This window comes from Zootermopsis nevadensis, unplaced genomic scaffold, assembly GCF_977971745.1.
Source record: "Zootermopsis nevadensis isolate Lab colony 2312 unplaced genomic scaffold, Znev_1.0 Znev_ptg000030l, whole genome shotgun sequence".
Taxonomy (NCBI): domain Eukaryota; kingdom Metazoa; phylum Arthropoda; class Insecta; order Blattodea; family Termopsidae; genus Zootermopsis; species Zootermopsis nevadensis.
The window spans coordinates 11,987,855-12,003,540 of NW_028259162.1; the positions used below are offsets into that span (position 1 = coordinate 11,987,855).

At 39.4% G+C, this 15,686-nt stretch overlaps 1 protein-coding gene across 2 annotated transcripts in view; it reads right to left on the reverse strand.

The window, feature by feature from the left end:
- The window catches only part of LOC110836834 (uncharacterized), a 267,382-nt gene that overhangs the window by 149,260 nt on the left and 102,436 nt on the right, over positions 1–15,686 (reverse strand). Inside the window, exon 1 of one of the 2 annotated variants that reach the window (XM_022078474.2) lies at positions 6,688–7,188. The exons of the other annotated variant lie outside the window; for it this stretch is intronic. The gene's annotated coding sequence lies outside the window, so the exon portion shown is untranslated. Of the gene's footprint in view, positions 1–6,687; positions 7,189–15,686 lie in introns of those variants that run through there. 2 annotated transcript variants of the gene reach the window in all.

Below are 15,686 nucleotides of genomic sequence, written 5' to 3' on the forward strand. Positions count from 1 at the left end.
ATTATTTTTTAGAGGAATATCAAAAATATCCAAGTTTGTGCAACAAGGTCCATCTAGACTTCAAAGTCAGGCTGGTTTGGATAAGAATTATTGCGAACACTACCTCGCTTGGAGTTTTCTACTGACAAACGTCACGACATCGTAATATGTGAAAAATCTCGTTAAAAAAGTCACACAGTTATGACCATTAATGTAGAGACTTTAAATGGCACGAAAACGAGCCTTTAGTGCAGATACTGTCAGTAACGAATGAGCAATTTTGACCTGTTATCAATACGGATAGCACAGCTGTCCGTCTACCTGGCAATACCATTAGGGACATCCTATCCGTACAAACCCGCTCATATGCACGCCGCTGCTGTGTGCACGAAGCTAGCGATCACGTCAAATCTTGTAACGATATACCTCAGTCCAGCTGGCATGCACTGAAATGAATAGAGCAATTTAAACGCCAGACTCAAAACGTAGAAGCCGTTCGCCCTTCAACTATTTTCGTACAAACATCAGAGAATAAAAACAAGGAAACGTAATTCAGAAAAGATATCATCGGCTCCTTAACCCTGTGACTCACAAAGGTCATCTAAATATTTGTAATTCAATTCTTTTTTTCTTTTTTTTCTTTTTTGTAGTTTAAATGCGTCATGTTTGTGCTTAATTCAGTAATATATTTATTTATTTCCGTCAGTACACAAACTTAGTTGTTAAAATTGGTGTTATTAAAGCTAAAACTTTAAAATTTGGCGCTTATCATCGCTATTACGATGTTACAATTTTAGCGCTCATTATTTTATTTCACAACATGTTTCAATGCAACCGCATCATCTTCAGGCTATTTTTGTCTTTAAAACTAATGTATATTTATTATGCAACTATCGTTGATTTGTTTGTTTTGTAGTTTTCATTTTTTGTAGATTGTTTCTTTTTGTTGTTCGTCTTGTTTTGTATTTTTTAGATCAGTCGTTCTGTAGTCTGTAAAACAATTAGTTGACATTCGTATTATTAATTTATTTATATGAAAAAGAGTTTGGAAAATAGAAAATATTTATAATATATAGAAATATAAGATCCTTACCAGAGTTGTGATTATGGTGTGTTTGCGTCTGTGGTCGAGTGAAGACTATGTAGGACTGGGTATGGTCGTTGATGTACGTCGTATATACAGTGAAAGTTGTTTAGTGGATTGGGTCGATATCTTGTAATGCATTAAATATGGGGTTGTTTAATTGTAGGTTGTTGTCGTTTAGTGCGATGTTCTGTTTGTGTACGCGCTGTATATAGTATTTTTCTATAGTGTCTCTATGACGTTTATTATGCACAATCTTTATGATGTCCAATGTTTCTTCAATTTTGTTATACTAGAGCAGGGCGCTCCTTTCGGAGCTCCTAGGGAGGGTTGGTCAAGTTTGTAAAACGCCACCATCCCCGAATGGGGGGGTTTAAACACTTGACAAACCCCCCCTTTGAGGGGTTTGGTTGCGTTTTAAGATCTTGAGTAAGACACTAAACTAACCCCCTTCGGAAGGGTTAGTTTAGTGTCTCATTCAAGTGTTTTAACCCTTGAGTAAGAAACTAAACAACCCCCCGAATGGTGGTTAAAATACTTGACGAACCCCCCTCCGGGGGGGTTGGTTGCGTTTTAAATTCTTGAGTAAGAAACTAAACTAACCCACCCGAATGGGGGGTTTAAAACACTTGACAACCACCCCTTCAGGGGTTAGTTGCGTTTTAAAATCTTTAGTAAGACACTACACTAACCTCCCCTTCGGGGGGGGTTAGTTTAGTGACTCATTCAAGTGTTTTAACCCCTGAGTAAGAAACTAAACTAACCCCCCGAATGGGGGGGTTTAAACACTTTAAATTCTTGAGTAATATACTAAACTAACCCCCTTCGGAAGGGTTATTTTAGTGTCTCATTCACGTGTTTTAACCCTTGAGTAAGAAACTAAACAACCCCCCGAATGGTGGTTAAAATACTTGACGAACCCCCCCTACCGGGGGGGTTGGTTGCGTTTTAAATTCTTGAGTAAGACACTAAACTAACTCCCCTTGGGAAGGGTTAGTTTATGTCTCATTCAAGTGTTTTAACCCTTGAGTAAGAAACTAAACTAACTCTCACCCCCCAATGGGCGGGTTAAAACACTTGACTAACTCCCCCTTCGTGGGGTTGGATGCGTTTTAAAATGTTGAGTAAGACACTAAACTATCCCCCTTCGGGTTGTTAATTTAGTGTCTTATTCGGAGAGCTTTCTCTAATCTGATTTTTTACTTCTTTATGTCGCTGTTCAGAGGCCAACTGTTCGTGGTCAGTCAGCTTTCTACATCCAACACGACCCTTGCAAATTTTCGTCTGATTTCTTTCACTCCTGTTTTTGTTGAATACGTTTTTCTACTTTTATCAATGTAAGTCTTACTTCGCTTTCCTTCATTTGTTAAATAATTCTGTTGTTTTAGTTCTTTACCGCGCTGTTCAGAGGCCAACTGTTCTTGTTCAGCCAACTTTTTACGTCTAACCCAATCCATACATATCTTCGTTTCTTCTCTTCTACTCTTGGTGAATAAGTTTTTCTACGTTTATCAATGTATGTCTTCCTTAGCTTTTCTTTATTTGTTAAATAGTTCTGATGTTTTAGTTCTTTACGTCGCTGTTCAGAGGTCAACAATTCTTGGTCAGTCAACTATCTACGTCCAACCCCACCCTTTCAAATCTTCGTCTGATTTTTTGTTCTTGTGTTCTTGTTAAATACGTTTTCCTGCTTTCATCAATATAGGTCTCCCTTCGCTTTACTTTATTTGTTAAGTACGTCTGATGTTTTAGTTCTTTACATCGCTGTTCAGAGGCCAATTGTTCTTGGTCAGTCATCTATCTACGTCCAACCCCACCCTTACAAATCATCGTTTGTTTGTTTTTTGCACTTCTGTTCTTGCTGAATAAGATTTTCTACGTTCATCAATGTAAATTTCCCTTCGCTTTTCTTTATTTGATAGATAGGTCAGATGTTTAAGTTTTTACGTCGCTATTCAGAGGAAAATTGTTCTTGGTCAGTCAACTTTCTACGTCCAACCCCACCCTTACAAATCTTCGTCTGCTTTTTTTCCCTTCTGTTCTTATTGAATACGCTTTTCTACGTTTATCAATGTAAGTCTTCTTTCGCTTTTCCTTATTTCTTAAATAGGTCTGATGTTGTAGTTCTTTACGTCGCTGTTCAGAGACCAACATTTCTTGTTCAGTCAACTACTTACGTCCAGGCCCACCCCTGCAAATCTTCGTCTTAAAATCGATCAAAAGTCAGTTTTCATGATACTTTCGTAATCGTAATATATCGAATGAGTATCAGTATACCTTGTAGGAGTTGTTAGAGTTGGTACTTCAAATACTTGATAACTTCTTCTTTCACTTTTCTGATGTTTTAGGCCGACTGTCAGTCAATATTCAAGAATGCGATGTGCTGCTGCTGGAACAGTGATAATGCGACTGGGTTGATAATTTTTTATTTCTTTGTTGTGAAGCGTTATTTGTTTACTCTGTATTGTTGTGTTGTAATCGGCATTGTTGTGGTCCACAACAATGCCGAGTAAACAAATATCTGTTGGCATTGTTGATGACGTAATTTATTGAGGACAACGAGGAATCACAAATTTTTATAGTTAGATAAGAAGATGCGTGTCCGGTGTTTAATATGTGTTTAGCATATGCGGAGTGGTCTTTATTGTGTCTGATGGCTGTTATATGTTCTTTGTATCTTTGATTAAAGGTTCGTCCTGTTTGGCCGATATAGGTTAATTGGCAATCTTTGCATTTCAATCTATATATACCAGGTTGTTCGTATTGGTTTTTTATATTCAATTGTTGTTTTTGTTTTAAAACGTTTTTTATTGTGTTGTTAGTTCTATATGCGACTTTTATATTATTATTTTTAAACATTTTTGATATATATTTAGTTTCTTTACCTACGTATGTGAAGTCTTACATAGTCTTCACTCGACCACAGACGCAAACACACCATAATCACAATTCTGGTAAGGATCTTATATTTCTATATATTATAAATATTTTCTATTTTCCAAACTCTTTTTCATATAAATAAATTAATAATACGAATGTCAACTAATTGTTTTACAGACTACAGAACGACTGATCTAAAAATACAAAACAAGACGAACAACAAAAAGAAACAATCTACAAAAAATGAAAACTACAAAACAAACAAATCAACGATAGTTGCATAATAAATATACATTAGTTTTAAAGACAAAAATAGCCTGAAGATGATGCGGTTGCATTGAAACATGTTGTGAAATAAAATAATGAGCGCTAAAATTGTAACATCGTAATAGCGATGATAAGCGCCAAATTTTAAAGTTTTAGCTTTAATAACACCAATTTTAACAACTAAGTTTGTGTACTGACGGAAATAAATAAATATATTACTGAATTCAATTCTTATCTCAAAGAAATCAAAACGCGTCTCAATTACAAAGTTCGATTGGTTGATACTGTTTCCGGAAATAATAGACGTTTATTCTGAAAATTATACAAACCCCACAAAAAACAAAAGTCTGTAGGCAAAATGCAAGGTTACTCAACGTTAAACACTTAAGGCGTCACGATAGGGAATTTGTTCTCAACGTAAGGTGTCGATTCGCAAAGTGACCATGGATGTTGATAATACAACAATTTTTATAGAAAAACTATTAATCAATCTTCTCTAAAAATCAATCATAATCCATAATGAAAAAGGCTGCAGCTTCTCAGCGCACACATATGAAATCTTTCACAATTATATAGACAAGCTTTTAGCCGCGAAGCAGTTGCTATAAAATTCAAACCACAGGATGACAAGATACAGGTGTAGGATTTACCAGACTACATGGCGCAACAACCCAGACGACAGCCATCTTAAAGATACCGGCGGTTTACAATTTAGCCTGTGGCGACTTCGTTTCCGACTAGCAGGTAGAGAACTTGAGGATCAATTTCATCACCACCTACCTGCCGGACTCGACCCTGGATTGCAAGTTTGGTTACAGTAATACATAGATCTTCGAAGGTTTTTCGACTTGTTGCAAAAATATGCTACACTCTTCCATTAACCAGTTGCAGGGAACAGGTTACTTATTGTCTAGTGTCGACCTCTGGGGTCGATCGCTATTATCACTGACCCTCCATGCAAAGCTACTGCCCTTTTAACAAAATTAATAACATGCTAAAAGTGGAGGTCTAACCTTAAGCGTGTTTAACCTCTGAAACAACTCAATTAAATTTAATACTGAGGTCCACACAAAAATTTGTCGGGTACATTTGATTTTAGAACGTACCGGTCCACCACAATTTCAACTTTAAATACATGCAACATTAAACTTCTTCAATATACAAGTAAAAGAGGTTCACCATAGAACATAAGCGTTACTGCATGGCTTCAAACAATGCCTCAGTACGCTATACAAATTTTGTTTCGAGCTTTTTCCCGTGCGGTAAATATTGAATGACGTAGACCTGCAAGAAAATGTTAGCTCACCCTAACAATGCGGTGATTTTTACAACAATCAATCTCTATTTGCAATACACAATCATCAAGGCCAGTGAAATCCTAAGTCGTTGATGCTGAAACTCGGGTAAATAACATAAAACATCGATTCTTACCTGAGAAAAACACGTGTCTCCATTACAAAGATCAACTGATAAATGCTTTTAGGTAAACAAATGCAGCTTACTCTAAAATTCATGAAACTAATAATATATTCTGGGAAAAATTCAGTTACGCACTGTTAAAGTGGCGCATATAGTTACCATTTGGTATTAAGGGGTTCGTGTGAGCATGCTCACTACTGCCACGACGCTGTATTGCCATGTAATACAACTGAACATTCGTTTGTGACTGCCCGAATTGACCATCTCATCGAAATCAGGGCGCGTTAAAAGTATTGTTATATCGAAAACTCCGTACGAGGTATTGTAAATTCAAAGAATTGAAGGTGCATGTCATTATACAAATAGACGAATCGAAAAAGTTTCTGACACATGTCGATGCCTCCGTTACCAAAAACACTTTGTAACTTTGTTAGAAAAGCAGGTTAATCCGTAACCCCCCCCCCCCCCCACCAAGCGTTTAAATAAAATACAGAATATTTACTATTATCCCACCTAACATATTACATAAAACCAATAAAATCTTCTCGGGCAATCAGCCGCGTCAACTGATTTCCCAAACGTCGGTTTACTACGGTAACTAGTTGACGCGGCTGATTGCCCGAGACGATTTTATTGATTGTACTCGCCGCGAAATCCTATGTATTACATAAAACTTGCAAATTCAATAAACCTACGGACACCTACAATTTTTCGAACTTCACATAGGGTTTCAGAGGGAAAATATCTCAAATAATAATACTTAGGCTATATAGCGTACTAGTCTTATCTGACTATTGCAGAAACTCGTGGTATATGCTAGCAGACCACGTTTGTATGTTGTGTATGAATATATTCTGACGCTGAAAGTTGCTTTGTTCTTACGCAGCTAACGTACTGAGAGCTAGTTGCCTGTTGGGTCCTCCTCAGCATTTGTATTTGATGGTTTGGACGGATAATAAAAGTAGGGACTTACTAAATACAAGGGTAAAATGTGCATTAAAATCGACCATAATAATTCATTAACAATCTCTCATACAATGCTAATTGAGCATAATTACCTTATTATGCAGTCACACATGTCAATGTTGGCAGAACGTAACACAAATGAGGTGTCACTGAGGCTACTCACTTATTCAGTCGTATGGAAAAACCACACGAACTATTTATTACCTTTCTTCACAATCAACTATTTACATCTAAATTAGTATGCAAGTGCAATCCTACAATTACAACGGCCTTTATTACGCGACACTTCTTTCTTACACACGACTTGATCACTAATTTACAGTTGCAGATGCTTTCCTGAGCTGTATAACGGTGTAATAAATAAACACAATACACAATTACGTGATATATGTTGCCTGTTACGTGAACGTACACAATACATAACTGTTTCAAGAAGCACAACACACAAAACGTTCGATTTTTAAGACTTTCAATTTCAACGCGGAGCAAGCAGCTCATATCCCCACGAGCGGCGCGGCAAGACTGAACCTGATTCTGGGACACAACGCACAGATAGACCTACATTCTCGGCCTGCTTTGCCCCGTGTGCCTCCACCCAGCGTGAAAGTCAATCTTCAAGTTCAACACAGATGGTTGGTAGACAGCCATACCAGCGGTCAACTGGGTCGTGAATACGTCACAGCAAGCTACTTCTACCACTTGCTACTTGCCTTCCCGGACTCTCGACCTTTGACCCCTAGACGATAAACTGGTTTCTGGACATTTGACCACGTAAACAAGGTTATTCTTTCAACAATTAGCATTCTCGTTTTGAACACGGAATATTTCTGAATGGCGCCATGAAATGATATTCTCTCCGGCATTATAATAGCAGGCTAAAATTTTCAACAAAAGAAGGAAACAATCAATCAAGTTACGACTTCTTCAAAGTGTAAACGTGAACATACAACGTGGAGAAACGGAAATGGGACACCGGACTTCGAACGGATGGCATTATTTTAAGTGCAGTAAGTAAATCCCTGTGACGTATGAGGTCTGGGTCGTCACGTGCTACACTACTAGCAGACCGAAAAATGTCGTCGCTGACTATTTCATGTAAACTTTACCAGAAATGTTTATATAACACTGGAAGTTATAAAATTGTCAGCAATGACAAGACAAATAAATAACGATACATCGAACAGCGCAAAGCAACAAGGACGTGTGAGAAGCATCTTTGTGCCAAAGACCTACGTTCTCCACTTAGAAACAGGTGAGGTACGCATGCGCGCAACACATGCTTCTCTACCAAGCCGTCCAAATCACACAGCCCGAAAGACCAGTCTGTTAAAATGTTACAACCACTATGTCTGGATTAGAGGCGTTGAATTGTGGAAATGATGTCTCGCAGTTTCTTCACTTACTGATAGCCAAATCCTGTGCACTGAAAACTTCTTGGCGTGAATGAGAGCGCTGTGGAGATGAAGTTTGGAGGAGAGGAAGTTAAAATTGCGTGCGAGTGCACGCCATGGCTGAAACCTCACGACATAGTCCCAACTAATGAAGACTCCAACCCTCTCAAGATCTTTAATTCAGGTAAATCAAGGAAACCGAAATGTCATGCAACACATGATAAGAATTTAATAAAGAGGACCCGGGGTCCTATGTCAATTATTTTAAAAACAGTACAGCCTTTGACTAAGGGTCAAATTAAGTCACTCAATTTTGACTGTAGATTTACTTACTTACTTCTACTGGAATGTGAGAGAATACCAAAACAAAGCTTTGCCCCCCTACAAAGTAAATGTTCTAGGCATTTAATGATTACGGGAGACATAAGTTGTTACAGACAGTTTAAACATAGTTAAATACGCCTCAACACCTAAGCATGCGACATGAGACTGCTGGGCCCTGCAAAAGAATAAATACCAGTATGCAGAGTTTTTAAACTCTTATCTATCACTGATACGTCTTCCATGTCCATCTCTATTAAGCTAAGTCTGTATAACTGCGTACAGGATGGACAACAGGATTTAAATTCCCTGCAAAGGCGAGAGTTTTCTTTTCGCCACCACGCCCACAAGTCATGCAACCTCTTATCTGACGAACACATGACGTTCTTTCCTGGGATAAAGCGATCGAACCGTCAAGATGACAAGTTTAATGCCGAGGTTAAAAATACACGGAGCTATTCCTCTATCACCATGACGTGGTGTTCAAAATGTAGAGGGACAGTTTTACCTTCTTTCTTATTCAACTTTATTGCCCTCTTCCGCCTTGTGACAAAGTTATCTTCCTATGGCTTATGAACCGGTTTCTGCCAACTACAGCCAGGCCAGTTTTGATTGCACTCCCCGTAATTGTGCCATGACGCTACTGACCAAAGAATTAGACTAGTCATATCTGTGGCGCGATTCATTACAGATAACCACATTACCTACATTCATGTGGCATATACCTGGTGATTCACAAAGGACTTTACAACTTTGAAAGTGTATAGAAATTTAATCAGAAAGCTTACAGAATCGGTTGAGGTGTCATTTTGTAGCAAAACAAATCAAGTTTGACTCACGTTGTGCTGTAGTACCGAATTCCGTCACCGCGAGCGCAAGCGGCAGTGCATTTGAAAATGGCTACTTTCACAGGTGCGGAGCGCGCTCGCTGTGTGCTGTGGTTTGAAGAAACGAAATCTGCGACAATGGTTCAACGAAATTTTCGCACCCAGTATGGCAATGATCCTCCCAGTAGACCTACAATTTACTCTTGGCACAAGAATTTTGTTGAGACTGGTTGTTCTGCTCGCCATGACAACTCTCCAGGTCGCCCGCGTGTTTCTAGTGCTGTTGTGGAACACGTTCGTGACAGCCCAAAGGTGAATGTGTTTTGTGCCCTTAGCAAAGTTAAAGTGTACGGCCCGTTCTTTTTCCATGAGAGAACCATCAACGGTATCGTGTATCTGGATATGCTCGAAAATTTTGTCATACCACAGTTAGACGAAGATGACCAAAAAGGACGCATTCGCTTCCAGCAAGACGGCGCATCACCTCACTACCTCACAGAAGTCCGGTATTTCCTCAATAACCGTTTCCCAGGTCGGTGGATTGGTCGAACAGGGTCGATAGCATGGCCACCTCGTTCTCCAGATTTGACACCTCTCGATTTTTTCTTATGGAGTTTCATTAAAGATCGTGTGTTTGTTCCACCCTTACCTGCCAATCTCACTGAGCTCAAAGCTCGAATCACCGCCGCAGTTGCAGAAGTGATACCGGATATGCTGGATCGTGTTTGGCTGGAAATTGATTTCGGGTGGGATGTCTGCAATATCACCAATGGCAATCACATTGAACCAAAATGATTGTTTGAGATAGAACTTGATTTGTTTTGCTACAAAATGACACCTCAACCGATTCTGTAAGACTTCTGAATAAATTTCTATACACTTTCAAAGTTGTAAAGTCCTTTTTGAATCACCCTGTATTTTAAGGTGCGTCCAGACTACTCGTGCTCGGGTATATCCTCATTCCGTCTCTCGTGTTCCACCGTAAGTGTGGACGGTTTCACGATCAAGTCCGCAAGCATCACACAGCGCAACAACCCTGAAGACAAAAAATCTTCATACTCACCGCTCTGAAAACCTCAAATCATACATGGGCTAGAGGTGTTCGTTACAGTGTCGGCAGAAGCTGTCTGCACACACCGGGAACTTCACCACGCGTGCCATGCCAGTGAGAGAACAGTCGGCAGACCAGGAGAAAATCCCTGCTAGGAATTCGATATACGCGCATGTGCAAGATTTCGCGGTGAGTGATGACCCATCCTAAAAGCATTCGTTCCACAACCACTGAACGAACAACAGACAACAGGCTTTCATGTGTTCTAATGGGTACAGCCTTAAGATTACCTCACAGCGGCACAGCGATTTAATCTAGAATATTATCGCAACACCCGCAGAACACATTAGAGGTGCACTCACCCACGCTACTCTTAACTGCTTGATGTTTTCAGTCTGTGTGTAGTAGTGTAAAACTCTGACGTTTCACACTTTCCACCAACAGCAGCCCTCTAGTCCACCAGACAGTAAACATTCCCCCCGCACCGCACCAGAAACGACTTCCCCTTGCAGGGATTTTCTCGTGATCTTTAGACCTGAACGTGTAATTTAATTTCGTTAATTCCACATAACGTAAGCGAATGATATCTAACGCAATACTTCATTCATAGCGGTACCGGAAATTTAAAACTATAATAAAGAGCCCTTCTATATCATTATCCCATTAACAATAGTATTAAGCGTCAGGGAATATTACCCGTATTTTGAATTCTTCGTATACACAACCCACAGTCTCTCCCGCTACCACGACATAACCGAACGACCCAGTGTGAACCGGATTGTAGAACGCGTGGCTTAGCCTCACGCAGAGACTGTATGTGGGGAGGGGGATGTAATATGACCCCTAACAATAAAACCTTGCATCTCTATTTCTAAATTCTTATAAAAAAAGAATCCTCCTGTCTACCTGCTTCGCTCTGCTTAAGTCACGTGCAATTTAAACCGGCCCAAAAGACAACCGACATTTCACAAAGGGACGTTTTGACTGCTTTTTTTTAACTCTCATGCACTGACAACTGCTAGAACACGTGGTCCCTCAAATTGGCTTGATTTATAATCAGAAAAATACAAATGGCAGCCAATTTACAAACCCCTCTATTCTTTGCGTTACAGTACGCGATAAGGTGACATTAAATCAGTTACTGAAACAAAAGAGTGGACAGACGAAATTATCCAAGAATGCCTGTCCAATGGGTTGTAACGACGTATAATTTGGTAGAAATTTACCGACGTTTCAGGGGTACTGATTATGGAAGCAGCAAGTACCGCTGGAGCGTCAGTAAACTTCCAACTGACCACACGGCGTTACAATTCGGAAGACATCCATCTTCGTACTCGCCAACGTGAGAACCTAAATCCCTATTCAGTGAACATTATCTGTCACCGAAACAACAGTTGCACTTGTTAATAAACCTCGAAGACCTAGGCATATTATTAATTACAATTGTATTCTTATTATGTGAGCATGATAGACACAAAGGAACTCGGATTATAAACAATGATTGGCAAGAGCAAATTAAAACTGTCACAACGAAATTTTCAAAGCAAGCCTCAAGATTTCTATTTGAGTCACCTTCCTCATTACTACCACCAATATGAGCTTAGAACCAAATGCACGATATTTTAAGAAACACGTGTGTCAGCCTGTTACAATGTTCGCCCTGCATCTCCCGTAATTACTGAGGCCTGGTAACAACATACCAGTAAGCTTCAGTGTAAAAAGTTTCAACCGCACCGTCAGCCGGTTAAGTTAAAAATGATATCGAGACGTGTAGAGCGATTCGTAGAGATAAAGAATGACACATCGAAGCCATGGACGGGATTTCATCGTCAGTGAATACTGAGATACATATTATTATATTTTATAACAACAGATGACTTTTTTAAATTCTTCACACGCTTTAAACAGTGTCAAAAAGCTAATCTTTGCAACGTCAAAGTACTGTGTTTACTTTCAGGAAAGGACTATAATTTTCATGATTATTATAATTATTATTCCAAAACTCAACAACTGAACGATCAATTGGGCATATTTTCTACTCTTACCGTGACTTTAAATTCTGTGGAAAACTATCTGAATCCCATTTGGTCCACGAACTGCGTTTTGCAGTGTTGGTAGCAAGTGGATGAACTGGCGTGTACCATGTACGTTTCCGCTCGCCAATGGAGTGTTTATAAAAATGTCAAATAGCAAAGTATAAACCGCTTTTCAAAAGATAATATTTTAAAAAAAACATCATTCTATTCAGCAACGTGGCTATATTGACAAACAGACAACTTGCCACATAAATAATTAATACTGACGATACGAAAACTGTGTTCAAATACACTTCCATTCGTCAGTCATTGAATACCGAACTTAGTTTCCATCTGTCCTCCGAAAAAAATATGGAATACTACTGTACGCGCGTCACGAGAAGTCGGCTAGAATGTAGGAGCGGAAGGGGGGGGGGGCAGTGATCTTATTGCGCAGGCGCACTCTTCCTATTCCCACTACAAATTCCAGTAGTCACCAGTTGTGCGCTGCATTGTGAAAGAGTATAGTGTAGCCTTTCATGCCCAACCCACTTACCGCAAAGACTTTCGTTTCGTGCAACAAACACACAGAAAAACAGGTGACGACAACTTCTTCCCTGTCTGCTCAATTCACCGCACATGTCTAATAATTCTCTCATTGTATCCAACGCTAAATATCCTCAGCATAAAACTCTGGGCAACGTAGGCCTAATTCGAAAAGTCAATATTTCTAACATCAACGTCTGCATTTAGATATGGCAGTGTACGAGGCGCGTCAACAAAGTAAGTTTCCCACTTGTCCCACAGCTAGCAAACCTAATATTGCGCGAAGCGACTGTGCGTACGTGATAGAGCAATGACGTAGCATGGCGCATGCACTAACGGCACTTCCCGCGTTCTCACAGTAGCAACGTTGCAGCTGTTAAAGATGGAGGTTCTTATTCCAGCTCCCGCCGACTGTGTAGTGCGGTCAGTGATAACGCTAGGCCGCACACGGCTCGACGGACAGCAAGTCTCCTGCAGGAGTTCAGCTGGGAGGTGTTTAATCATTCACCCTACAGCCCGGACCTCGCTCCCAGTGATTTCCATCTTTTCCTACACCTCAAGAAATTCCTGTCCGGTCAGCGTCAGCGTTTTGAGAATGACAGAGAGGCGGAGATGGTTGTCACACAGTGGTTCCAATCCCAGGCGGCAGACTTCTACGACACAGGTATTCAAAAGTTGGTCCCACGGTATGACAAATGTCTCAATTCCGGTGGCGAATATGTTGAAAAATAGCTGGACACTTGCTGTATCTGTTGCAATAAATATTTCCATGAAATTGTGTTTTGTTTCTGTAAACGGCCCCAGGGAAACTTACTTTGTGGACGAGCCTCGTATGTTGTGTGGTTCAGTCAGGTTCACAACTCGCTTATCTGAAATATCATCATCCCATCTCAGTCCTTCAGGTGGTATCTTCCCCATGAGAGTTCCAACGTGTGTACTCGCTGTGTGGGATCTCCCAGTCAAGCACCAACGCCACCGAAAGGTGGATTTAAAATCGATACAATGACAACAAAGTATAAATTACACTGCAAACTTTTACGTAGTATTTCTTGAGCTAAATAACATCGTTCATTTTGTTTTATAAATCAGTAAATCGAAGGACTCACACTGCTCTAATTCTTCAAGAACGACTCATTACTACGATTTAGTTTTAACATTGCCCAATGGTGTGCGAGGTAAGAAGTCAAACATAAATGTCCATACCAACTAAAACTAGGTCCACTCCAAATTCCCTTCGTACGATGTTATCCGTTTCACTTCGTCTGCCCTAACCGCCATTATTCATTAAGTCAAATATTCGCTTTGATATCTTACAATCTAATTATCATCGAGGGACTATTTTAACGTGGCATTAAATTCCTAAATGCATGGAGATAACGAAGCTGTCGCAAAACATTTCTCAAGTAGTGTCAGTACGAATCTAGAACCCTACTAGCAATGTTAATCATTAAGGAACATATTTTGACTGTCAACACCGTGTCGAAATAATGATCACGTTCTCGAGGCGGTGAGTATGAAGAAGACTGTCCTCTGAGTTGTAGCGCCGTGTAATCTGTTAGAAGTTTGCCCACGTTTCAAAAGTGCTTGCTGCCTCCATCATCAGGGCGATAATCGTAAATACAGTCTTCGTCTTTCGTGCGTTATCAGCAAGATAAGCACAAAACAGGCTAATTTCGTACAATCGAAAACATCAACATAACTGAAGCACAAATCTGTGAAGTGGGAGCACCACATAATTTAATAACATGAAATGACAATATGCTTTTTTTAATGCAACTTTAAGGAGAACGTGCAACAATATGACAGCTACATAAAATATGCATTTCAGCTTCCGCTTTAATGTCGATAACTAATTAACCATTGGAGCAAGGCACATGGATTTTGGATGTCAACAGATCGTAAACATACCTACAGAATTCTGTATGAAGTATTACCCATAAATCAGCAATTAAAACACAGTGACGGTACGTATCCGATCATGTTCCACAAAATCGGTAATTAGGTAAAAACTTGTTCCTTCCTATCACCTGCCACATAAAAAAGGTACTTAATAAAAGATTCAGGATATGATCAGTGGCTTCCTCTCGTAAGCACGGTAATAAAACTCAACGTTCCATAATGGGCGAGGAATTTCTTGCCTACTTGAGAATATTATAAGCTCCTCAAAGAGGACTTTGTTCCATGCACTTGGCTAATTTGTCAGATTAACAAATTAATTAATTTTAGACATTCCTCCCAAGAAGGAAACAAACCATTCTAATAATAATCTGCAACTTATTTGAAGGTGCGATAAAATATTTGCCTTGGCTGGAATTCGATCGTACATATAGTGCAGCAAACAGCCCATCCGCGTAAATACATTTGATTACTGACCTTAATGAAACCTAATAGGACTGTTCAAAACACAGACTGTGAAGTATTGAGTAACATGTGTTTGTCTAAGATAACAAATGTTTCGTTTTATGAACACTTTTCTCCAAAAACAATAGAACTAAATACAAATTGTCGACAAATAATGTAGGGACTATGTGCTGGATGTTGATGTACATACTCTACCTACTTTATCCTCTGAAAAATCAGTTTCTGATAAAAAAAATGAAACAGCAGAGCACAAACATCAAAATTAATATCCTTCTTGTTCTAATAACGCATGTGAAAACTATTTTCCGACTCCGATTATAACTTTTACAGTTGTTATTAACAATGTTTAAAAACTCTTACGCCTATATTAGTAATATTTTGATCTTTCACTATAAATTATAGTGCCTGGTAACAAATTTCCTTTTCAAAATCTTGACACTGCAAGATAAGACGTCAATACATCGTGCTGAGATTTCTGATATGTTTGAATTATTAATACGCGGTCAACAGGAACAGCAAAAGATGCTAAATGCAGACAGCCAAGTCCCGAGTACCCTATCTAAACTGAACCAAAGACTT